This window comes from Sus scrofa, chromosome 3, assembly GCF_054392235.1.
Source record: "Sus scrofa isolate SSC_HxYL_T2T_F1_AM1 chromosome 3, Sscrofa_HxYL_maternal_Yorkshire_Landrace_v2.0, whole genome shotgun sequence".
Classification (NCBI taxonomy): domain Eukaryota; kingdom Metazoa; phylum Chordata; class Mammalia; order Artiodactyla; family Suidae; genus Sus; species Sus scrofa.
The window spans coordinates 89,906,424-89,933,259 of NC_139385.1; the positions used below are offsets into that span (position 1 = coordinate 89,906,424).

The window sequence follows — 26,836 nt, forward strand, 5'->3', positions numbered from 1 at the left end:
AAAGGTTGCTACTGATGCTTGAAGGAATTTAACCCTGTATTTCCTCTAGGAGCAACCATTCAGCATATGCTAATTTAGTGTTCTAAGTGACTTTATAAAACATTACTACCAATAATGAGATTTGATGGGGTGTGTGTGTGTGTGTGTGTGTGTGTGTGTGTGTGTTTCCATGTAGTGAAATTACTGCAGTTGGCTAATACCTCACGAAATAGCATGTCATAGTTTATCACAAGCCCCTGAAAATCCTAGCGAGATTATATAGACATTTATCTATTTATCCAACAATTGTATCTCTAGAAATCTCTCCAAAAGTTACAGTGACAAATAAAAAAGCATCAATCACTATGAATCTTCTAATGGAAGTGTACTGCACAGCACCACCTTTGAAAGTCTCCACAAAATTGAACATGAATCTGATTATGGCTCTAGGTCTAATTACCAATTTGAAGAAGATTCAAGGGACAGAGGAATATTTGAAACATATGTGGATGCAGTCAGCAGAATCCAGATACAAGAGAAATTCTACTGGACTAATGATTTGGTTCTTCAGCAACTCTCTCTGTCTCTCTCTCTCTCTCACACACACACACACACACACACACACACACACACACACACACAGAGGACTTGGAGCTTAAAGAGACTTAACCACTAGTAGTTTTACATAAGAATGTTCTAGTAGCTTTATTCTCAATAACCAAAACCTTGCACTAATCAAATGTCCATCAACAGGAGAAAGGATAAACATACGTAGTAGTGACTACAATTGTAAGAAACAAATTAATTAATAAATTAATCCAACAACAAGGATTACTCTGAGAGAAAGCTGGACATAAAATAGTATAAAGTTCTAGAATAAGCACTAATCTAAGGTTTTTAAAAAATCAAGGTAATGGTTACCTGTGAGGAGGTAAGAAGCACAGAAGAACCATCCATTGAAATGGAAATGGCCTGTGCCATGACAGAGGTGTGGGTTACATTGGTATATCTATTTGCATAAATTGTACCACTGGGATTTTTATATTTAAATATATGCATATTTTACCTCAAAGGATTATAAAAAATAATAGAATGGAAATTGGAGAGTGATTGGAGGTATGGATGACACAAGAATGACAGACTTGATTGTTGTTGAAGTTGGATGTTGTGTAGTACATACATTATTCTGCTTACTTTGCGTATGTTTGTAATTTCCATAATACAAAGGGTTTTTATAAAGAGACTTGAGGTATACCAACCAATGGCATGTATTTCCTTTTTGAATCTTAATTCATAAAAACTGTGAGGATATTAAGGAAATATTCGAAGGGGGTATTTTTAGGTATGATAATTACATTATAGTTATATTTTTTAAAGGATACTTTTTAAGAAACATGTAAGGAAATATAGATGAAATTGTATGGCATTGGATTTATTTTGAAATAAACCAGTGGGTGTGGTGGAAGTAGAGAGAAAACAAGATTGACCAGGAATTGAAAATTATTGACACTGGATGATGGGTCCATGGAGTTTGTTAGATTATTCGTTGTCATTCTGTGTATTTGGAATTTTCTGTAACAAAATATTTTCAGAAAATACATTTTTAAAAATACTCCCATAAACTGAAAAACTCCAGGCTGTCTAAGTCTAGTCAAATGGATGGAACTGTATCTCTACTTAAATGTGCAAGGTCGATTTTATCTGAGAAGATAGATACAGGGTAGGTTGGGGACAGGAGCATGGGCTGGTAACATTAGAAGGGGGCGTGTGGTGACTCAGGATGGGAGGCTGGGAGCTTTGTACAGTGACACAGTGGGGTGCAGTTGTGAAGAAGCTGCTCTCTGCGAGGTAACTGCGGAGGCAGGACAAGCAGGAGAAGACACAGATGATTAAGGCAGGATGTGAAACTGCATGGGGGAATTATTTGAGAAAATATTAAAGCAGTACCTGTTCAAGAGAGCTAGTTGTGAAGAATTAATCCTCAGAGAGGCAGAACTCAAATAGGAAAATTCTATTGGCAAAGTTCAGGATTTTTGTACTTAGGTCTACAAAGAGATCGAAACAAACAGGCAAACAAAAAGAATCCAAAAACCGAGGAATTTAGGGAGAAACTTGCTACCATAACTTATGAAAGTAACTCAGAGTACTAAAGGAAACTAGCAAGGAAGACTGGGTTAGGGGGCACCAACCTAGCTGGGAGGATGAAATAGGGAGAATTAAAGTGAGTATCGTGGCTTATTGTTCTCTGCCTTACCAGATTTAAATATGGTTCTTTATCCTAAACCCTTTCCCCACCCTACTGGCTCCCCAGTAGTACCTAACTGGGTAACAAGTGTTTCTGTCCTACCACTCCAGAGACTGCAATGCTCAACAGCCGGTATGTTTCTTTTTCACTTGAACACTAATGAAGTAGTATTTTAGAAAGTCAGATGTGTTCTTAAAAGTATTACTATATGGCTAAGTGATTGAAAGAGTTTTCAAATATGAATGAAAAATAGTTTTCTATATCATGGCAGCCTGAGCTAATTGGAGACACCTTTTCTGCTACAAATACATAGACATGCTGGGTAAATACAACAACAGAAACAAAAATGAAATACATAGTTAAGCTGGAGAGAAAGAGAAATCCCTGCTGGCAGGGAAAAAAAAAAAAAAAGCTATGTTGGGGGAGGGGACTCAAAGTCAGAGAGTCAGAAAGTCTATGGCTTAGGGACTCAGTGCCCACATGGGGACAGGAGATGTGTCCTCCCGCCTGCAGTGCAAAGGCTAGAACTGGGCCTCCTGCTAATGCCAAGACTTTTCAAATTGCTGCACACTCAGTGAAAAAGCTAGAAAAAGTTTGTCCCCCAGACTAGACAAGTAGCAAGCTGTTTGTTTTCTACTTTTGAGCTCTGAGTAAAGAAAAAAAAAATGCTCCTGGGAGAAGTCTAAACCCAAATCTTCATAATTGGACAGTGTAGGGTTTGAATTTATTCTGTCTTTGTGATAAGAGACTCCCAAGTTGAGAAACTGGCATAAAAACTAGTCCAGGTGAGTGAAAAAGATAAATATTTAATAAAGGACTTATAACTAGAATATATAAAGAATTCCTATTAGTAAAAAAGAAAGGAAAAAAAAAAGACAGTGCAATAGGAAAATGGGCAACATTTTAACTTAGACTCTTTAAAGAAAGGATTCCCAAATGGCCAATATCCTTATAAAAAGTGCTCAATTTCACTAATTATCAGGGAAATGGAAATAAAAACTATTGTGAGATACTACTGCACACTCACTAGAATACCTAAAATGAAAGTGACAGAAAATAAAATTTGGTAAGAATGTAGACATAAATATAAATAAGCATTTATTGTAAAAACCAATAACAATGGCAACTGATTTTGAGGAAACTAAGAACAAGGTAGAACTAAGTACTAGCAACGATACTATGAAGATGGGCCAGACACGGTATGACCAAAATCTTTCTGAATTCCTTGTATTGTTTGGGAGTTGCTTTAAAATGTTGATTACTTTTATACTTTATTAACATAGTATACCCTATTAAAAATCTAAGAGTAACCATCAGAATGATGGATACGGATTGTAAACTTTTTGAGGGTGGCTAATTGATCTTTTGTGTCCATAGCCTGGCTCCATAGTACATGCTCAGAAAGTATTTGGTGAAAGAATGAATGCATAAAATTTGAGGGACAAAAATACAAGTAATTATTCCATGAGTAAATTAATCAATAGGGATGAAAGCACAATCTAAATCTCCTCTTCATGAGTTTTCTACTTCTTTTATTATTCAGTATTTTTTCAAGATCCAAAATAACTGTTGGCACACATGTTAGTTGGACTAATACTGAGCACATCTAGGCTGCATTCTTTGGTGTATAAGCATACTCCTTTAAAACATTGAAATCTTAACTAGCTTGTCTTTGACATTTTCCAAATATATCTAAAATGTCAGAGCCAGCATTTGGGGCCTACAAATCTTTTGAGTGAAAGCCCAGGCCTTCAAATTGTGTGCCATTCACAGGTTTAAAATAGGAACATGTTCCATGTTGACTACGAGCTATTTGGAGATTTTGAGGACATTAGAAAAGAATAATTTAATTTGAGGGAAGCATGTTAGAAGGTAGGGGTTTTGCGAGAGATCCTATTATCTGAATATTAAAATGAACACACACACACACACATACACACACACACACACACACACACGCACACTTCATTACTCTCAAATCCAAGAATCTCGGCGAGAGTCCAAGATGCAGTCTAGAGTCTTCCCGATTCCAAAGGGAAATCTGCCTGCATTTTTTAATTAAAAAATAACTTTTAGCATACATGAACTAACAGGATATAATCATTTGTCAGTATAAAATATGAGAAATTTGGGCTAAACATGAAAAGATGTGTTCATTTGGAGCAGATGAAGCATTTCCAATAAAAGGAGAAAAAGAAGTTTGCACCCATTTTTTCAAGTCACAAGAAAAATTTGGTGTATTAAATTTCCTCTGCATCATTTACTAGTAAATTAGATTTATTGTATGATGTTTTAGAGAAAGATATCAATATTGTGATTTTTCCTTATGTTCATATCCTAAATACCTTTTTTATATTTGTTTGGGGAAGAATAGAAACATAGTTTTAGTTGATTTTTATCAGTCGTAAGGTAGAGGAAATGTTGAAATTTTTTGAGCAACCTCCCAAGATGAAAAATTTTTTAGAGTATAAGGGATCTAAATAATCCAACTTATTGTCCCTCAGGATTCACTTTCTTACTGAAATGACTAGATACCTTAATATAAAAAATTTGAAAATGCAGATAAGCAACAAAAGGATGATTGCTTTGGTCAAGGAAATGTCGGTGTTAAACCAGATATGTAGACTGAGTAGATGCTAATTGTAGGTACACTCATTTTCCATGACTGAACTGTCCTCTATGACTGCAGAAACCCCCAGACAAAACAAATAAACAAAACACCCCAAAGGACTGAAGATTTCAAAGAAATATATGGAACTGTGTGGCGGATACAGTTTCAAAAGAGATTCACAGATTTTGATATGTAAGTGAATGATACCTTAATTTTCTACACCTGAGTACACTTTGCTAAGCAATTTAAATGTATTTTCTCCTTAAAGAAAAACTGATTGAGTTACTAGTAAGGGATGTTCATTCAAAAGATGGCCTATCCCTGGGAGTTCCCACTGTGGTGCAGTGGGTTAAGGATCTGGTGTTGTCACAGCTGTGGTGTAGGTCACAGCTACAGCTTAGATTTAATCCCTGGCCCAGAGGACGGCCATATGCCGAGGGGTGTAGCCAAAAAAACAAAAACAAAAAAAAGGATGGTCTATCCCTGGAATTCTAGTGACAACTATATGAACTCCAGAACTATGTTGAAGTTGTTGGTCATGTGGCCAAATTCTGGGCAGTGTATGGGTCTACTTGTTCTGGGCAATAAACTTTATTTCATGAAACTACTTTAGTCTCATAGCTGTTCTGATTAGGTTTAGCTATACACAGCTTAGACGACAAAATAGCTATGCCTTTAAACAAGAGAGAAGTTTCTTTCTTTCTCGTTTAAAAGAAGGTAGGAGATGGAAAGTCCAGAGCTATATGTCAGCTCCATAGTCACTAGGGACATAGATTTCTTCTATATTTCTGTTTTTATTGGCTATACTTGTTTATTATTAGCTTATTCGCTATACATGTTTGTTTTATTTTTGACAGTTACTCTAAGGTTTAAAATACGAATTTTTAATTTATCATAATTTATCTTCGAATAATAGTATAGCACTTCACATAAAATGTAAATCCCAACAATACAATTCAATTTCCCCTTTCCGTCCTTTAGTTCAAATTGTTATTGTTGTTAAACATTTTTCTTTGACATGTTATATTTTTGCTTTAAACAGTCAGTTACCTTTTCTAATTTTTTTAGATAAGGAGGAAAAGTCTTATATCAACTCACATAGTTACCATTTCTGGCACTTTTCATTCTTTTAATTCTATAATCCAAGTTTCCATGTAGTGTTTTGTTTTGTTTTTTAATGCTGAAGAAGTTGCTTTAATATTTCTTGTAATGCAGTTCTGCTGGCAACATCCTCTTAGCTTTTGTTTTCTTTAGCTTTAATTTTTGAAAGATATTTTCTCTAAATAAAGGATTCTATGTGAGAGGCTTCTCTTCTTTCGTCCTTTTAAAAATGCCCTTTCATTATCTTCTGACTTGCGTAATTTCTGATTAGAAGTTTACTGAGTTTTTTCTTTGTTTCTCTATACATAATCTACCTTTTTTCCCACTGGCTACTTTTAATCTTTTTAACACTAATTTTTAACAATTTAATGATGTCTTTCACAGTGCTTTTATGAGTGTGTGGGAATGTGTGTGTTTATACTGCAAAGGACATACTAAATTTCTTGAGTATCTGGATTTGTAATTTTCATCAAATATGAAAATATTTTCAGCTGTATTACTTCAAATAATTTTTCTATCATCCCCTCTCACCCCTCTTTAATCTGGAACTCCAGTTACACATATATTAGAATACTTGGTATTATTCGCTAGATCATTGAGGCTGTTTTTCATTTTTTGTTGTTGTTTTTTGGTTTTATTTTTAGTTTCCGCTCTTTATGTACTTTATTTTGGCTAGATTCTACTGTTATTGCCTCAAGTTTACTCATCATCCAGTGAAATTTTTATTTTGGAAGTTGTAATATTAATTTCTACAAAAATCTATTTTTATATCTTTAATTTCTTTCAGCATAGAGAACATATTTTTAATAACTGCTTTAATATTTTGACTGCTAATTCTACCATCTCTGTCATTTCTGTCTTTGTTTATTGACTGACTTTTTTCTTGGTTATAGATTACATTTCCTACTTTGTATCTCCTAGTTTTCTTGCTGGTTCCCAGACATCTTCAGGCTCTTCCTACCTATTCTTTAAATCTGGTGTTCCCCTGGATGCTATTATTAACTCCGTTTTTGATGTTCGTACTCTCCCTGGATGAGCTCATCCACTCTCAAAATTTCAATTACCATTGAAATTCTATATGAAGGTATATTCCAATATATCTTCTGAAGAGAGCTCTAGAGTCATATATATATAATGACTGTTCCCTCCATTTCTCCACCTAGATCCAGAGTGATCTCAAACTCAGCATATCCAAATTGAATTATATCAAATCCCCCCTCAAAAGCTGCTCAATGTCCTGTATTCCCTAACTCAATGAATGGCATTACTAGCTTATAATCATACACACTGAACATCTTTGAGTCATCATCCTTCTGCTTCCTTGTAGGAGATATTGTGGTTCTCCCCAGTCTCCATTCTTTTTCTAGGTAATCACCTCAATTTTGGGGGGGATATTCACACATTTCCATCACAGCTTTGGATCTAGAGTCAGGGCATATGGTTTTATCCTAAGATAACTAGCCTCATGCCATCTCTTGGCCACCATAAATCAATCCTTAAGGCTTCTGGGAAAGGAATTTTCTCTCCTTTCTAAAAGAGTTTTCAAAAACAATTCCCTCTTTCTCTTCTCTTCTGGATCTAGATGGTGAAACTTACAGCCACAAGAATTGTTGGCAACTGTAAAGCCAATACATAAGGAGGAAAAGCAATGGAACAAGAAACATGTCCTTATTGACATCACTGAGCTGATGAATCATGCAGCCCTGTAGCCCATCTTTTCATTGGACTTTCTGTTTAGGCAGGTCAATGTTGGGTTTATTGGTTAAGCCAGTTAGAGTTGGGTTTTTTGCTGCTTACAACAGAAAGCATCTTAATTGATAACTTCACCCCCAAACAAAGGTTGTTTAATCACTAGGTTCTATTAATTCTATTCCTTAAATAGTGTGATTTCCCTCAGTTCTGTCTTCTGCCACTGCTGATTCAGGCCTTTTTTTTTTTTTTTTAATGCATAAAATGCATTTCTAAAGTGCATATCTTATCAAAATTTCATGTGCTTCCAATCTTGGCATGGCTTTCTGTTGCTTGTAGAAAAGAGCCTATATTCCTTAGCATATGGTACAAGATTCTTCATGATCTGTCTCCTTTACCTTTCACTGTCTCCTCTTGCCACTCCCTTCAATTCCACCCTACAACCAGCAATGCTGAACTCTTTGCTGAACCAAATTCTAATGCCTCTAGCACTTTGCTCTTGCTGCCTTCCACCTCACCCCCAGCCCCCCCACCCTCTGCTCTCACTCACTTCTCTTTTCTTCCTCCACCAAAGCACACAAACACACTAACTCCTAGTCATCCTCAAGTTTAAGCGTTCTTTGAAGCATTTTCTGAAACTGCCTGAGCCTGGGGTAACTGTGTGTTGAAGCACCTGGTGTACTTTCCTATTAAGGTATTATCACACTGAGTCTATTTATTTACCTGGCTCCTCTTTTGCACAGTAAGCACTTAAACAGTGTTTCTTTTACATTCCTGTATCTCTCTTTCTGAGAACTAATAAAGTACCTGAGGCGTAGTATATTCAAGAATGTTTTCTAAATGAATAATTATGTGGTCTGCAAACATAAGGATCCTTGATCTTGAAACTCTCTATCTGAAAACCTCAACTTTTCCTGTTTCTGATTTCTAAACATTGATCTTTTTTCTTCCAGAGTATGGGGTTCTAGGTGGGCAGAGAAGAAAAACAAAAGAGCTTGGACAGGCTGTCTTAAGTCCTCTAGAGATCCAATAACATGTTTGCCTTTCACCACCCTCTTCGGCCACTATTTACACCTGGGTGCCCTGTATGGGTGTAGCCCTAGCTGACCAGCCCAACAGCATACTCAGACAGTGGTTCAGACTTCTCTTATTGCTAATTGAAAGTTGCCAATGTATATACAGTAAACAATTTTCAACTTTTCACTTATCTTTTGAACTTATACTTTATGAAATTCTTATTTCTTAAAAATTCTAGGCCTTAAAATTTAAACGTTTGATTACTTTGCACCGATCAAGTAAGATATAGCGATCTTGATCCTGAGCTCTACCTTTGCTGGCCTTAAAGAAGCCAGTTAGATGTGACTTGAGCGAAGAAATTAACTATGGGAATCTGACAATGGATTTGTTCCTAGCAGTTTTATAACTTAATTGTAAAGTTATTGGAAGCAACTACGTTTCTACAAGTCTTAGGTTAAAAAAATAAACGGAAAAAACCCTTGAATTTAAGGCAGGGAGGGCTCCCTTGAGGGAAGGGAAATGGTTGTGATTCGGCATTTATGGCATAAAATTAAGCAGCAGGGAAGACCAAAATATGAAGAAGTCAGATTTCACTGAGCACTTGTGAGTGGTGAGGTTAGGAAATTGGGGGTGGAGCGAAGTAAGAAGGACCAGCTAAAAGTAGGATCCTTAACAGCACCATAACACAAGGAGGGCCTTGTTCAGCCAGCAGCCGCGCTGAACACGTTCCCTTCCTCAGTATGTCTGTGACCATAGTAACAGTGGGGCCGACCCTCTCCCTCCCGAGCATGCGCAGTGCGGAGCGAGCAGGGACTCGTCCTCAACAATGTACCCCTTTTTCTTCAGTCAGAGAACTACAACTCCCAAGAGACCGCTCGGCGCCGCGGCACCGCCTCCCTCTATGGCCCTGCCCCGTCCCCTCCCTCCGGCCCCGCCTTCCAGCTAGTCCCCTCCCCTCCCTCTGAGTGTGTGTCAGTGACCCAGAGGCGGAGTGAGGCGGAGGGACCGTCGGGGGGCGCCGCCGCTGCCGCCTCCAGCAGCAGCACTAGCCGAGCCGCGCGTTCGGGTTTGCCTCGAGCCCTCCGGGAGCGCATCACAAAGCGGGCCCCGCGGCTCTCCCTCCGCCCGCGGCTCGTCAGCGCTCAGCTCCGCGGCCAACTTCCCCTCGCCGGGCTCGGCCGGCTGGCGCGGAAGGCGGCGGCGGAACGCCGGGCTGTCTGCTCGCGCTCCCCGCGCACGCACACTTCACCCCCTCGCCCCGGGTCTCGGGGCCGTGCTGGGATTCCGGCCACCAGCAATTGTCCGGTGAGTGTGGCCGCGGCACGCCGCGGGAGGGGTCGACACGGAGCGGGCGAGGGGTGCGGGCCAGGCGGGCGCGCAACTTCCTCGGCGGCTTCCCGGGGCGGACGGCCGGGTTTAGGCGGCCAGCTTTCCCCGCCCGCCTGCGCGCCCCCGCGCCGAAGCGGAGTTTGCGGCGCCCTCATCCCGCGCCTTCGCAGGAGGAAGCGCCTTTGTCAGGAGCCGGCCCGACGCGCCCTCCCCCTCCGCCCAGGAACGGGCGCGCGGCGGCCAAGTCCGAGCCCCGCGCCCCGCGCCGGGCCACCAGCTGAGGGAGGGGAGCTTCGCGGGGGCGGGGAACGAGGTAGAATTGAAAGAGAAACAAAGGGGGGCGGAGGGCTTTTCTTTTGTTTGTACGAATCTGATAACTTCTTTTTCCTTCTTTACATAACACAGACTTCCAAGTTAGTCATTTTGTTTATTGTCATGATTATTGTCATCATCACTGCTTGTCCCTCGCGTTTCCTTTCATCTGTGGATCTCAGAGCACTTAAAAACACCAATTAGTTACACCTCCGGGGCCCCTACGAAACAAAGTTAATGCCCCGGTTTCCGTAAGTGGGTAAACTGAGGTCCGGAAGAGCTCGCTAATTGATGGATACCCTTGATCTTCCACCACGCCTGGTGTCTGAGGACCTGAAAGCATTTATGAGTAAGAACTGGTTCTTCAGTGCCCTATGGAAAAGTTGAAGATACTCATTTTACTTACAGGTTAACCGAAGTCTAAAAGAAGTCTGGGTAATTGTTAGGTAGTTGAAACAATAACTCTTCTTACACGATGTTTTGAATCTTAAAACCTCAAAGGACTCTTGAAAAATGCTACGAATGGGGAGAAAGAATACTGTACACCATAAACTCATCTCACCCATCTGCTTTTATTTTTGTACCTGCGGGTAGGCAAGACAGCAATCATGGGGGTGGGAGGGCAGAGATTTTTTTTAATGTAGGTTTAACAGATTTAGTCACAACACACAAGGAACTGTGTCTTGGTTTTAATAGCACCAACAGCCTTCCCATCGTTTAGTCATCAAATTGAGTGAGCACCTTATCCATAAGGTACTGGTTGTACAAAGAACCAGAAGCTTTAAGTGTAAGAAAAGGTCATCTATTTGTTTTGGTTCAAAGGCTGTGTACTTCTCTTATTCTACAAAATGCTATTTTGTTTGCATAGCAGCTGATCTTTTGTTTCACAACTGGCTTTGTCTTTTTCTACTTGAATATGTATTTCTTTTGTAATTGAGGAGAACCGTAAGAGGTTTTTTGTTTGCTGTTTTTTTGTTTGTTTGTTTTGCTTTTTTTTTTTAGTTTGCCTAGTAGTGTGAATGTAAATTTTTGAGTTGTGGAGAAGGTTCAGTTTCTTAAGCTCTTCTGTTTCCGTTTATGACCTTTTCTTTATAACCAACAAAATGTTTTTTCAGGGTGATCAGATTTACAGCTCTCAAAACATTGTCTTTCTTGTACAAATAAAGCATATGCATTTTTATGTTTTTTATTCACACTAACATCCTCTTCTAGAAGAAAATACTTAATGCTGAGAACAAGTTTGTTTATTTTGATAATTGATCCAGACTGGAAGGTACCAAAATTTTAAATCAAGCATCATCACTACTAGTTAGTTATTTCCTGAGGTGACTAATTGTCAGAATTGGAGTAACAGTACTTTCTCTTATCCTAAATTCTCCTGAATTTAATTTCGTATTTTATAGTTGCCCCCAGATTTTAGACTCTGGTGGTTCCATCAGTAAAGGGAAAGATGTTTATTTTGATAACCTGTCCTCTAACCTGACCTCTTTCTATAGTATGTTGAAAGTCCTCTTTCTATAGTATGTTGAAAGAAATCTTAAGTTTAAAACAAGCAGTTGAAAAATAGTTAAGGGTATGTATGGAAAGATGCATGTAGTGAAGTGGTTATAATGCTTCATCTAATAAATTTAAGACTTTTAAAGAGAAAACTTGTTACCTAGGTTTTTATTAGTGTTATGGAAGTGCTGTAATGTAATAATAGTAGTTATTGACTTGAAAAAAAAATGAGCTGGGAATTGTGCTTTAGTGGTAGATTTGAGGGGAAAGGGGCAAAAGTCTGTGCTCTCCTTAAAATTTTCATTTAAGTCACCTTACAGTTGGTTATGTTGAACTTTTCCTGTAGCATTTACAAGCCAGATTTACCAGACATTTGTATTTTAAGGAAGCTACTAACACAATGTCTTTATTCAGTCACTGGAGTCCAAAGGCGGAAGTTAGTGTGGACTGTCAGAGGCTAGAATTGCAGGTTTCCTGGTTTCTTAGGGACCCTTAAAGGAAATGACTGAAAAGTACAGGGCAGGAAACTGAGTCTAGTGCTGTTGAATGTTCTTGAGCCAAGTTTCAAGTGGAGGTCCTAAGTCTGTTTCCATCTGACTTTGTTTCAGCTTCCTTGCAGGTTGTCAAAATGTTTCTTGTATGTGAAGCACTCTGTCAATTCAGAATATGCCTTATTGCGGTTGTCCAGTAGGTCAGAATAAGAACTATAGTAGTCCTGCTTTGTGAACAATTGTTTTCAGACAGTTATCAGCATGTGTAGCTGATAAAGATTTTAAGTTGTAGGATTTTAAATGTAGGAAACTATTTTTCCAACATTCTCACATAAATACATCTTATCATGGCACATCAGTTCTCATTTTTATTAAATCGGAAATGCTTATGTGGATTACTTTATTACATCTGTTTTAACTGTGTGTATGGAAATATAATGACAAGTGCATGATGGCACTGAGAGATGGTTCTAGGAGTTTCTTTGGAAAAATCATGTTATTCCATAAGGTTATATCAGTGTCTTTTAAGTGAGGAGAATAAAACAAATGTAAAAGCCAGTAGAAAGAAGGGAGAAAACCAGTAAACTGAAAGGAACCTGAGGAAGATGCTTTTAAAGAGTACAATACTACAGATTCCTGGCAACATTATATAAGGGACACAATTCTAGCTAAAGTCTATAAACAGTGAATTCCACTTAGCACTTTCTGTTTATAGATCTCCAGCCATCTTTTCCAGATTCCCTCTAAATATATCACACAGGAAAAGTAAATAGAAATCATTCTTTCAAGGGATTTGGATTGTTGGAGCATTTTTTTTTTAAACACATGTGGTAGTTTAATATTTGTCTTAGTTTTAAGTTTGACCTCTGCCAAGAACATTTTCCCCACACTAATGTGTGGGAACCTCAAAACAAGAAATATTGGACACTGAAAGAACGAGATATAATTTCAAATTGGACTACTAGTTCTTATGTTCTTTTGAAAGATCACTTCTAATAATTATTCTTTCCAAAGGTTGAACATAATTGCCCTTAGTAGGTCCTACACTAATTTGATTGTTTTTGCCCAATGGATTTGCATATAATAAAGAGAAAGCACAAGATTTCCTAAATGAATGTCAGGGAATTTCTGATTTTTTTTTTCTTTTTAAATAAAAGTTATTGAAACATGAACATCTGATTGGAGCCCTTCAATTAGTATAGCATCCTTCTGAAATAAACTTAGAGGAAAAGAACTTCATCTGGTAATTTAAGAGAACTGAATTGTAAATAAGCTCAAGAAGACCTGATTATTTTTTCAGCATGTTGCACATGATGTTTTGGAATTTTTTTCACCACAATAAACTCATTTCAGAGAAATAGAGTTCTACTTAGTACTACTTGTACCACTCCATATTACTTTTTTACACTTCAATATACCATTTACAGGAAAAAAAAAATAATGTTGCTAGTGCCTGTAAATGGGAAAATCTTGACATTTGTCATTTCCCAGTTAATCTTGACCATCATGTAGGTTGGAATAAAAGGTTTTTAAATTAAGTACACATGTAATTTACTTCCTTTTCAAAGAATTTGTTGCTGAATTTTTATAATGAACTTCTTGGGATGTTGCTAGTTCTGAAAATATTCAGTACCCCCAGTTTCCCACTATTTTCTGCATTTTCTATTTTTTTGGCTACAATTTGCTTGGTCTCCTAAATTGTCTAAAATAAGCTAGAAAAGACTTACACCTACTTGACAAGAAATAGTAACTTAGTATGCTAAACTTAAAATTTCAACATACAAGGTACATTGAATCTATTTTGGCGATGGAAGTATACTTGCTTTGAAAGGGGCTAAAGCAAGGATATAGCCAATAAATTTCGTCTTGGGGACCAAATCAGATTGATTGCCCGGTAGTGACTGCCTGGAGTGTTTACGTTTGGAAAACTGGGAGTCCTGGTTGAGACTCAACAGGAAAGAGTACTGTGATTAGCAGTTTCTGCTGTTAGGTGGGCAGTGGGTTTTTGGCATGAATGCCAGAAACTCAGTATTTATTGGATGCCTTTATGTGTCAGGTACTGGTCTAGATGCTGATATCACACACATTAGAATCTCTGCCTTTATGGTAGCTACATGCTAATAACAGAGACAATAAAATGAAGTAAAATGTTTTGTGTTTTAATGATAAATGACCTGATTTCTTTAAGAAATAAATAGCCAGTAGTAAGAGAGGGAGAGAGAATATAAGATTAAAAGCAACTAAAGGGGCATAGCCATCAAATACATTATTTGGACCTTAGATCCTATTTTGAGCAAACTAACTGTAAAAAGACATTGATGAAAAATTGGGGAAATTTGGGAATTCCCATTGTGGCTCAGTGGTAATGAACTCAACTAGTATCCATGAAGATGCATTTTGATCCCTGGCCTTGCTCAGTGAGTTAAGGATCCAGCATTGCCATGAGCTGTGGTACAGGTTGCAGACTCGGCTCAGATCTGGCATTGCTGTGGCTGTGGTGTAGGCCAGCAGCTACACCTCCAATTCAACCCCTAGCCTGGGAACTTCCATATGCTTCCGTGCGGCCCTAAAAAGACACCCCTCCCCCCAAAATGGGGAAATTTACACATTGACAGGATATTTAATGAAAAGGAATTGTTAATTTTTTAGGGCGTGATAATGTATTACGGTTTTTAAAGGAGAGTCCCTACCTTTGGAAATATAATGTATTTATGAATTAAAATATATCTGATTTTTACTATTTTAAGTGTGGAGGGGAGAGAAGCATAGATGAAACAGTATTGGCCATATATTGAAAATTGTTGAAACTAGATAATGGATACATGAAATTTCTTATATTCTCTCTACTTTTGTGTTTGAGAATTTCCATAATTAACAGTTTTACATACACACACAAATGAAGCAGAGAAGGAGAAGAGGGAATATGTGGGTTTTGAGTATGGGATGGCAGGAGGATGCAGAAAAGACCTTACCAAGAAAGTGTACATGTTTTAAGACCTGAAGGAGGTGAGGGACTGAGCCTTACAGGTAATCTTCAGGGCAGGACATTACAGGCGGAGGGAACAAGTGGCCCTGAGATTGGAGCATGATTGGAACGCAGGAAACTAAGAAAACCAGTGCATCTGGGTTAGAGTGAGAGAGACTAGTAGGGGATAGTCAGATAAAGGGAGGGTAGAGGAGACCTGATTATACAGGACCTGGTTGTCCATCCTTCTTTTAAAGTAAGGATGTTTACTTTGTACACTTCCCTGAAATAAATAAGTCATCCTGGAAGCTCTACACTTATTGCAGCAATATTAACATTACTCAAAATATTTTTGAAACTTTTCTTTTTAAATTGCCTTCTAAGCCAGTTTAAGAGCCGTGCATGAAAATGGCTCATTGCTTTCTATTTACTCCTTGACTTTAAGAAAAAAAGGGGGGTATTAGCCACATGGTATGTCCTTTTATTAATCAGATAGGACTCAAAGAATTTTGATAAATAAAATAGGAAGTAACTTCAGGCTATTTGTAAATATCACATCTGCTCTGAGAAGGCCATTACTCTCTTTCTAAAATCAGATCCACCCATAGACTAAAAAAGAGTTTTAATAATGTTCTGGACAATTGTAGCATCATTTAGAATAAGGATATAATCTGTGAGAGTGACTCATATGAAAGAGACTGTACTCACTGGGATATTTAAATTGGTGCATTAAAACACACATTCATACCAGACCATGTGTATTTCTTGATACTTAAATATTCAAAGCAGTCATTGCTGATAAGTTTCGTTTGTATCATCTGTTCAAGACTGAATGTATGGTATTTATAATGTAATGAAATTGTATAACTTTCTTGTTGCTATGGCATACACTTGGGAACTGAAAGACTAGCACACATTTAGTGTTAGGAATCTGAATTTCAAATCTTCTTGTATTCACGCCTCATTTCTCAGTAGTTGTTTCAAGAACATGCTGATTTCCCATAAATAACTCTTTTTAAATCTTTATTAAACTGATAGAAAAATCAGACCTCATCCTCCAAATATTGGAAAGTCCCCCCAGAAAAAATCCTCCATAAATAAGAATTTTTTTTTAATCTTCTACTTATAGGATGATATACATGTAGAAGTTACTAGTTTTAAATGATTTTATACTAGTTCATTTTTTGTAAGAATAAGTTTTCCAACCTGGGAAACTAAACTTATTTCAATGATTTTTACTTTACTGATAACGTTGAATAAAGAAAACATACTTTTTCTAGTTAATTATACATAATGGAAGGGCATAATATTTAACCAATAATATGCAGAATTTAATGGGATTAGGTAGAATTTGTGAAATTTTATTATGTAATACACTTTAGGAGTGACCACTAAGCATATGAGTATATAACTGTAAAAGGAATACTTTAACAAAGCTTCCTATTTTAAGCATTATTCAGAAAAGTGTTAGGAATCTAGTTCTTTAATTTACTCAGAGTTTTTGTCCCTTTGGTGGATGGATGGTTGGGTAGATAGATAGATAGATGGATATAGCCAACCAGCCAGCCCCTTTCTTCATACACTGCAAATGAAGGATTGGTATATGAAGGATTGAGGATTGAGCTGCTAGGCTGGATTGTTTAATGTGTCTTAAACACTAACCTATTAGCATGGAACACAGAGCCCATGTTTAATTTCTGGGCTTTCCACTAGCTCTGAAAGTCTTTAACAAGCTATCTTTGATTCCACTGTAAAATAAAAGTGGTAGTTTTTCAGAAAGGGCTTTGAAATTCTGAGCTGGTGACTACACTGATGTGTGGCTCATTTTAGAAATAGCTTTCAATCTTTTGATTTGGTGGTAAGATTATCAACCTGACTATTTTTGTGGAATAAATAACTTATGATGGTGGAGGAAGAGAAAAAGGGAGAGGAGAAGGAGCAAGAAAAGGAAGGAGAGAAAAAAATTGGCTTCCACAAAATTGTAAACATGGCCATGGATAAATATTTCTTGTAACTTGGATCTACTTAAGTGTCTATGACTTTTAACGAGCTAAGACTCAAACTTATAAATGAAGTAGAGAATAGTAATGATAATGCAGTTCCCATTTCAATAAAAAAGTTTGCTCTGCAAAAGGGACATCTTATATTTCATGTTGATTTAAACATTATGACCATAATAGAGCCTTTACTTTGTTTTGGAACTAATGATGATGATGAACAACAGTTAAGAATTATTTGGAAGTTCGGTCTATTAATAACATAACTCTGTAGATGTTTGCAGCATCAGGTTCCAGGTTATTGCTTTCATCTTATGCATTGTGAATACTCATATTCCACATCCTTACTTCTCTTCTCTCTCTTACTCTCATCTATCACTCTGCCGCTGGCTCTGTTTATATCTTCCTTTAGTAGTGCCCATTGCTCTTCCACAGTGTTTTCTGCATTTGTCTGCCTTTTTTTTATATTTATAAAGTGGGCTTGGAATGAATTAAAGGCCTAAAAGAACTGTCATGTAGATGCCAAATATAATATTTTTCCTATTTGTGGTTTACCTATTTGGCTTCTTTTTATCTTTTCTTGTCCTTTTTATAGTGTGTGTTCTGGTGGAGAGAGATTCCATCAGCTAGACACTAGAGATAACTGACCTATAGGATAAAATATTTTTTGAAGGAAATAGTAATAAACTCATTGATTTGAAAGCCTCAAAAGTTAATCCTCCTTCTATCCAATACCTGTACCTAAGCTAGCCTAGTGGAATTTCAGAAACTATTTTCAGCTCTTGGTGTATATTGTTGTCTTCTCTGAAAATGTCAAACGATCAGGGACTTCATCATCACTGTAGTAATAGTTGATCATAAATGGCCTTGGGGAAGAACTGTGTCTAGACTTCTCTGGAGCTGCTTTTTGACAGGCAAGAGGAAAGGCTAAAAAAGATCAGTGAAGTGGTGAAGTCATTTATAACTTTCCTTCTTTCCATGGAATTAATTATGAGGTTACTGGCCCTGATTTTTTGCTGGTCATGGTGTTCAACATATCAGTTGGCTTAATCATCACCATTGAGTTTAATTTTATTTTTTACCAATAAATGAAAACAATTGGAGGTGTGTGGTTCTTCAAAACCTTAGGGTTGTGCTCCTGGTTCTTGGCAGATATTATCCACAGTACTTCATGTTCCTCTGGGTTTACGCCAGATCTCATGAACTGCATGTGCTAGAAACAGTAGAAGCTGATTTTCTTTAATTCTAGACTACAGTTAACATAATGGAATTTTCTTCAAATTGTCTCTCACTACCATACTTTAAATTTACCAAAGGACCAAAACATCTAAATTACAAAACTAGTTAAGTTTATTATTCATGAGAAAATGTGTGAAATGTGTGTCTGTTATAAAGTACTGGCTGCTTCTAATTAGAAAGCACAGTCTTATAGACAGACTTTATGTATATGAAAGCTTTTTAAATTTACTTATTGCTTTACTGTAATTTCCATTTAAAATGGATGATTTAGTCTCTGAATTAGTCCTATCAGTTCACTGAAAGAGCTGTGAATTTTGAGGTAGACTCTTAAAACTGTTCACCATACAGCGGATCTGTGACTTCAGTGATGCCAGACTTTTAAAAAAAATTTATTACTGACACTAACTTAACAAGAAAATCCCATTTTGCAGAAGCTTCTTGATGGTGTCTTTTTAAGAAAGGGCACACCAGCTTTATCTGCATATAGTTCAGTCCTTTAAGAGGTCTTTTAGGGCTCTAGCCAGAATTTGCTTCCTGGAGCTGTCTTTAAAATCACTTCCAAAAAGGATTTGCTGGGTTTCAAAATTGAGTAGGCTATTAATGATTCAGTATGCCCCCTCATTCTCCTCCTACTTCTTGAATTGAAAGCTCCTTCATAGCATCTCTGTGCCCTGAGTCATCATGGCTAAACTCTAAAGAAGAATTATCGCATGGAAAAATTCACCATGCAGTATAATTGTCAGAAAACAATCAGAGTCAGAGATCATTCACATTGATCACAGTGATACAACTTAGAGGTTGTGGGCTTCGTTTAAATCTTTGAATGTATTTACAGTAAGTCTTTTTATTCTAGGACTTGTAAATTCTGAGGACTTGTTTATTCCCAGTTAAATTTTAATTGATTTTAAAATTGTTATTTATTACACGAGAAGGATTTTAAATTATTATTGAATGGATATATCATAAAGGAAAAGCAGGATAAAAACCACTATACGAAAAGTCAGGAGACGTAGAAATCTTGTCCATTTGTTTAGGATGTAGCTCATATATTTCACTTAACCTCTCCAAACCTTAGTTTCCTTTTCTTTACAAGGAAGGTTAGCAACTCTATGAGAGCCCTCTTTGGAACCAACCCATGGCAGGTTAAGCTGTCTAAAGCTGGTTTGGGGTTAGCGCTGTCAGCACCGGTATGGTTGGCATTCTAGACGCAGTCTTTCATCTCAACCTTACAAGGTCTCTTCCAGCTCCAAGTTTCCATGACTTTGAATGATTTACCTGTGGGAAGTTTCTCTTTTCTTTTTGAGTCTTTACTGTCTTTTCACATGACTGTTCAGGGTTGAAACTTACTTTATAAACTTAAGAATTCTTTATAGTCCGGGAATGCATGTTTTTATTTCACGTAGTACAACAGACTGAATGTTTATGTCCCTCAAAATTCATGTGTTGAAACCTCATCCCTAATGTGGCATTTAGAGGTAGAGTTTGGGGGAGTAATTAGGTCATGAGGACAGAGCCCTCTTGAATGAAATCAGTGACCTTATAAAGGACCTCAGAGAGATCTTTCACTCCTTCTGTCATGTGAGGGCGCAGCAAAAAGGCTTCTATGAATCAGGAGGTGAGCCCTCGTCTGACACCACATCTTCCAATGCCTTGATCTTGGACTTCCCAGTCTCTGGAACTGTGAGAAATAAGTCTCTGTTGTTGATAAGCCATCCAGTCTGTGGTATTCTGTTAGAGCAGCTCGGATGGACTAGGATGTGTTGTGATGTTAAGAACAGGTGATGGGAGAAAATTCATGGGGGCACTTAAAATTCCAAATGGAGGGAAAACAAGTCAGAATGGTTGGTGATAACTTGATTAACTCATTTCAACTCCTAAATGTTTCTCTGGTAAAAACCTGAGGTTCAGAGTGATGTCGTTTCTGTTTGAAGGACACAGAATGAAGCAGAACAAATACTAAACTGAGAGATAACAGGCCTGAGTTCTAGCTCTGTGAATTGGTTTTTAACCTAGTTAGTGTCTTCATCTGTGTAGCGGTAACAGACCACTGCTTCTCAGATGTTAATGCTTGGGAATTATCTGGGGGTAATGTTAAGATGATTATTCTGATTCAGAAAGTCTGGATGGGCCTTGAGATTTTTGCATTTTTAACAAGCTCCCAGGTGTGCCACTGCTGTATGCCATGGCCCATACTTTGCTTTATAAAAGTCTTGTGTTGGTATGGGGCTCCTTCTGGCTGGGTCCTTAACATCTTAATGCCATGTCTTTCTCTCTAGCTGTTTCACATCAAGTTTCATTAAGCTTGTTCTTTCTGAAGCTTCTTCCTAGCTTCATTCCATTTTTTTCTCAGTCTGACCACTTCTTTACTTTTGCTGTTTTTCCTTTTCCAGAACTAACTACATAGGTGGTCATTCAAGTTAAGAGTCTTGGATGTGAAGAAAACTGGATTCAATTCCCTCCCCTGCTAATTAGCAGCCTTACTGCCTCAGGCAGTTGACTCAGTTTACTTAACCTTTGGAAGCTTTGACTACCTTTCAAGTAGGGTTGTTGAAAGGAATAGAAATACTATATAAAGCCCTCAGCACTGTGTGGAGCATAAAGTAGATACTCAAAATTTGGAAGCTATTTTTATTACTCTTATCAGCATCCTGATTTGGTTTTGTAGAGGAGAAAAGGGAGAGGGCAGTATTGTTCCCTGGCCAGGGCCTTCCTTGCTGTGTGGCACATTTAAATTTTCAGCTGCCTACCAGACATATTAATCCAAATTCTTCGAATTTACTACAGTTAAAAAGATCCCTTTCTTCTTTCCATATGTGTTCCTCCTCCTTCAATCCTGATGGAAGTTAATGTTTCACTCTCTACCTGCCGAGGCCAAGAACCTGTCAGTTCCACCCAGCTCCTCAAGTACTACTTTTCCTCTATCCTCACTTCTACCCTTAGGTCAGCTCCTCATCCACTTTCACCTGGATTGCTTTTATCTGATCTTGCTGTTTCCAGTCTCCTCATGCTCCTCACATCCTCCTCCTCCAACATATCCTCCATACTGCTTTCAAAGTTATTTTCCTAAAAATCCTTTTTCTAAAATCATTGTTTCTTGAATGCCTACTAGATGGAAGGCACTGCAAGCATTGAGTATATGGTGAGAGAACAGAATGGGACACTTAATTCCTAATGAAAATCACAGCCTAGGGAGAGAGACAGATACTAAAAACAAATGTACGAGTAAACACAAAAACAACAGTGCTGTGAGAGACACTAATGGGGGCACTTGTATAATATTAGGTGGTCAGAGAAAGCTTTCTGAGGAATCAGCTCTTAAGCTGCTGTCTCAAGAGTGAGAAGGCAGACTGTATTGTTCCAGTGGGGGCAGAGACCCTGAGGTGGGTCACTTAGAAGTGAAGTGATAGGTCATGGGGATGAACAGGATCCAGAGGGTGAGAGAGAAGGCATTAAGGACTTCCAGGTTTCTAATTGAGCAATTACTGGGCTCATAGTGGTGCCGCTTAATGAAGGTAAAAGATTAGGAATAGGACAGGCTGGAGAAAGGGAAAGATCATGCATTTCTTTTGTTAGAGAACCTGAAAAAAACATAGATATATCAGTTCTCTCTTGGTTTATAAAATGCTTAAATAGTTGATCCTAACTACCTCTCTAGCTTCTCCCTGAGCTTCCCTTCATTACTGTTTAAGCCATGATGAAAATCCTTTTGAACCTTTGTATATGTTTTTCTTTTTACCTGGAATAAATGTCTCTGGCTGGGGCCTTTTCATCCTTCAGAGCCCATCTTTGGAAATTATTCTTCCATAGAATGTTCTCCCATTTCTCCATGTTTAGGTCGTGGCCTTTTTGCTGTCATTTGGTTAACATTTGGTTAAAATGTCTGTTACAGGGAGTTCCTGTTGTGGCTCAGCAGTTAAAGAACCCTGCATAGTGTCCATGAGAATGTAGGTTTGATCCTTGGCCTCACTTAGTGGGTTAAGGATCTGGCATTGCTGCAAGATGCGGCGTAGGTCACAGATGCGGCTTGCATCCTATGACAGCATTTCTGTGGCTGTGGTGTAGGCCTGAAGCTGTGGCTCTGATTCACCCCCTAGCCAGGGAATCTCCATATACCACAGGTGCAGCCATACAAAGAAAAAAAAAAATGATATAGCACTTATATTAGAATTTCTCTTTTTAACATTGGGGCACATTTCACTAAACCATGAGCTGTGTGGGTACAGAGATCTAAAAGATTATTGCTTTTGTGTTCTCCAGGTCTAGCATATAGGGTACCTAGGAGCTGCCCAGAAAGGGTATAAGCAGGTGTTCTTACTTAAGCAGTTTGACCCTACTCAGTGACCCAGGATCAGTGTTCTTTGCTTCCATGTGGCCCCGACACTACTTTTACTAAAGTACATTGACATTAAATTGTTTTATATAAGTTTCTTTTTTTTTTTTTTTTTTTGGCCGCTCCTGCGGCGTATGGAAGTTCCCAGGCCAGGGATTTGACATCTGAGCCGCAGCTGCTACCCATGCCACAGCTGCAGCAATGCCAGATCTTTAAGCCACTGCACCAGGCTGGGGATCGAACCTATACCGCTATAGAAACAACGCTGGATCCTCAACCTGCTGCACCACAGTGGGAACTCCCAATACATAAGTTTTTTGAGGGCAAGGTTTTTCTTGTCTCCCTAGTACCTAATGTGGTATTTATAATCAGGAAAATTCCATTAGACCAGACTCATTGTGGAATATCTAACCAGTAGCACCCTCAGTGGATGGGCATTATGGAGCCTAGAGGTTAGGAAAAAGGGAGATCAATGTAATTAACAACATACCTCAAATGCTTGCTATTCTTGATAAAAAGATATAAGTATGCTCTAAATAAAATAAAATCCCACCATTCCTTTGAAATAGCCATGGAGATCACTTGTTATCTCCATGTCATTAAATCCAGTGGCACTTTTCCAGTATTCATCTTACCTGACCTCTCTCAGCAGCATTTGACATTGCTGACTACCTCCTACTTTTTGAAAAATTCTTCTTCACTTCCAGGACACCATATACCAACCAGCATCTTGATCCTGTGCTTTATCACCCTCAGAGCTGCAGCTATCCTTTCAGAATCCTAAATTTTTGACTTCCTCAAGCCCTAGTCTTAAGTTTTCTTACTCTGTACTCTTTTCCTAGGTGATTTCCCCTGTATGTTGAATATTTCTAGGTTTATATTTCCATTCCAAGCTCCAGGGTTGTTTGTGTAGTTGTTTCTTACTCTTCCCGTGGATGTCTCAAAGGTAACTCAAATTCTCATGGACAAAGTCAAACTAATGGGAACCTTAGGGTACCACCAGACTGTAGAAGTTTTTGAAGAGTGATTTATTACCCTTCATAAGAATTAATTTCCAGCATTTTAACCCCCAGAATTCTCTTTAGCAGGAAATAGTTGGTATACTAAAGTAATTATTTTTAAATAATTGACACTATAAATGTTCAAGTAAATAGAAATTGACTGTCAGAAGTACTGTAACAGTAAACTTTTATTGAGCTACTACTTTGTATTAGGTACTTTGTTTTCATTTTCTTAACAGCTCTTTGAGGTAGGTAATATTATATTGTTGAAAAATAATAGATTATAATGTTTATAAGCATAGACTTCTCAGATTCCCATGCCAGCTACCAGCCCTACCCACTTATTAGCTGTATGACCTCAGGTAACTTACTGATCTAGTCTCAGTTTCTTCATCTGTAAAACGGAGATGATACTATTATTTATCTCCTGAGAACATTAACATCTCCTATGAAGAAGTTAAAAAATTAATATGTAAAGGTCTTTGAAAAACACCTGGTACATGATAAGCACTGCATTCATGTTAAGATTATTATTTATCTTAGGTTTACAGGAGAGGAAACTGAGTCTCGGTACAGCTGGTCCAAGTCTCGTACCTATTAAATGACAGTGCCAACATAGACAGTCTGACTCCAGAACTCCCTTAACTCACCATATCTTACTTCATCTCATCTGGTAAGGATTCATCCTTTGCACACAGACTCTAAATTAACGGTCTCATTGTGATCTTAAGAGTGTTGTAATTCACTTGAGCACTCACATCTGGTGTTTTAAAATATGGAAGATCTAGCTAGAGTATGCAGGTAAATTTTTCCTTTAATAAGATTAGGGCATGTATATATATGTATATAAGGATATACATCTTAATTCCATTTTACTCCATGTCTATTTGTTTTTCTCCCTTTGTTGTTAGCAGTTAAGTCACCAAAATCCCTAGAAAGTGATAATACTAATTTTATATTACTCTTAAGTAACTTTAGTTGTTGTCATTTACTTACTCTGTTAAAACCTCTTCGGTTAAACTTTTCAGAATGACTTGGGATCTCAATAGCATGTTGTATCCACATAGTATGCTTAAAATCAGTAATCTTTATGATTTTGAATAACTATTAGTTTTGAAATTATGCGGTGATTTGCCTATTTTCAGAAGTCTAAGATGTTTCAATTTCTGAAGGAATTTTCCTTTAAATTTTAATTGTATCAGTTGCTTTTCGTAAAGGAATTTTGATTTTAGTATTTTGATATCTTTGTATTAGATTCTAGATGTAGTTGAATCTGCTTAATTTTATAAGCTTTAGTCTTTGACTCTCATTTAGGCCTTTAGTGATAAAACATATCTGGTTATTATTTACAGTTTGCTTCCCAGCCTGTCCACCCTCAATTACTTATTTCTTTTTCCATTTTTTATTCTTATTCCTTTTTAGCAAAAAAAAATTTTTTTTACTTTGTATTAAGACAATATAAAGACAAGATATAAAGTCTTTCATAGCCTTTCGACTTGGGGGGGGTGGTTCTCGAGGAGTTTGGACTTTGAAAAACCCAATTGTCCAAGAGCAAGCCTGTTTCTACATTGTTTTTGGAATTGAATTCTATGACCTAGTGTATTTACTATTAGGGAAACACTTAAAATAGTTGTTATGTCATTTAAGACTCTTAGTATTGTGACAGAAAATTCCATTCAAACTGGCTTAAGTGGGGGCAGGGTGCAGGGAGGATTAATAATAACCTGTGTAAACTGGTCCAGGATAGGTGTGGCTTCAAGAGTGGCTCCACCCACGGCTCATATAGTGTCATCAGGACTCAGTTTCTTTATGTTTCTTAGCACTGCTTACTCAGTGTTAGCTTTATTTTCCAGCCCTACATGAGCAAAAGGTAACTTCAGTCCCTTTAGCCCCTCAATCCTTGCAGTGTCATGTGTACCTGGAAAGATTAACCATCTTTTTTCTAGAAGTCTCAGCAAAAGTCTCACTGCATCTCGTGGGCTCATACTGGCCCACTCCCCTTGAGGCCCAGGGAATGTGAAGATCGGATTGTCTGGGAGAGAACCATATACCTAGCCATTGAGTTTTTAGGGTGTAGTCAACACCACTAGACACACATAATCTTTATATATTTACAAAAAGGAAACGAAGGGAGTTCCCATCACAGCTCATTGGGTTAAGAACCCAATTTAGTGTCTGTGAGGATGTGGGTTTGATCCCTGGCCTCACTCAGTGGGTTAAGGATCCAGCATTGCTGTGAGCTGTGTTACAGGTTGCAGATGCGGTTCAGAGCCTGCTTTGCCATGGCGTAGGTCGCTAAGCCGCAGCTCCAGTTCAGCCGGTAGCCTGAGAACGTCCATATGCCACAGGTGCAGCCATTCAAAAAAAGAAAATGAAGATATCCTTATGCTACCAGAAGGATGAATGCTGGGCAGTGGAAAATAGATGGACTTAATAGTACCTTTTCCATTTTAAGAGTTAGCACTCAAGTAGAAAAGACCAGTTTATTATTTTTTAATTTAGTATTTAGTGCTAATTTGGAATTTGTATGATTTCACTTCCAAACTACTGTTTTTAAAGCAATATGTCAGAAATTGCTAGGACTTTCCACTTCTGAAGAGCTTTGAGAATGTATAAAAATTTAAAATTTGGTGCTACTTTAACAAATACCATATTATCAACCTTCCTATTATAGTAATCCAATTTGTTGCTAGCTAGTTCTTATGATATAGGATAGTGTCTTTATGGAGAAACATGTTTTTCTAGGTTAACACTTCTTTCATGCCTTAAGCAGACTGGACTCTTGGACCAACAAATTTATAAAGAACCATCAAATCAAAGGTTCTCTCCTGGACACTCAGGGCCCTGGGAAGGAGTAAGGGGTAATAGGGACACTAAAAATGGCTTTACATACTGATTTCTATGATGGATTTTAGTCTGGAAATGAAAACTTGATTCTTACTGAAAAAATAAGATACCCATTGTAGGGTTACTGTGGCTTTTTAACATCAAAAATATGAAATGAAGTGGGAAATAATATTTATATTTCAGTCT

At 37.7% G+C, this 26,836-nt stretch overlaps 1 protein-coding gene across 5 annotated transcripts in view; it reads left to right on the top strand.

Annotated features, from left to right (window-relative positions):
* Positions 1 to 26,836, top strand: part of PELI1 (pellino E3 ubiquitin protein ligase 1) — a 138,323-nt gene that overhangs the window by 72,276 nt on the left and 39,211 nt on the right. The window contains exons 1-2 of one of the 5 annotated variants that reach the window (XM_021087456.2): positions 9,617 to 9,947; positions 24,347 to 24,476. The exons of 2 other annotated variants lie outside the window; for them this stretch is intronic. The gene's annotated coding sequence lies outside the window, so the exon portion shown is untranslated. Of the gene's footprint in view, positions 1 to 9,616; positions 9,948 to 24,346; positions 24,477 to 26,836 lie in introns of those variants that run through there. 2 more of the 5 variants (XM_085019054.1, XM_021087454.2) reach the window with 2 other exon arrangements.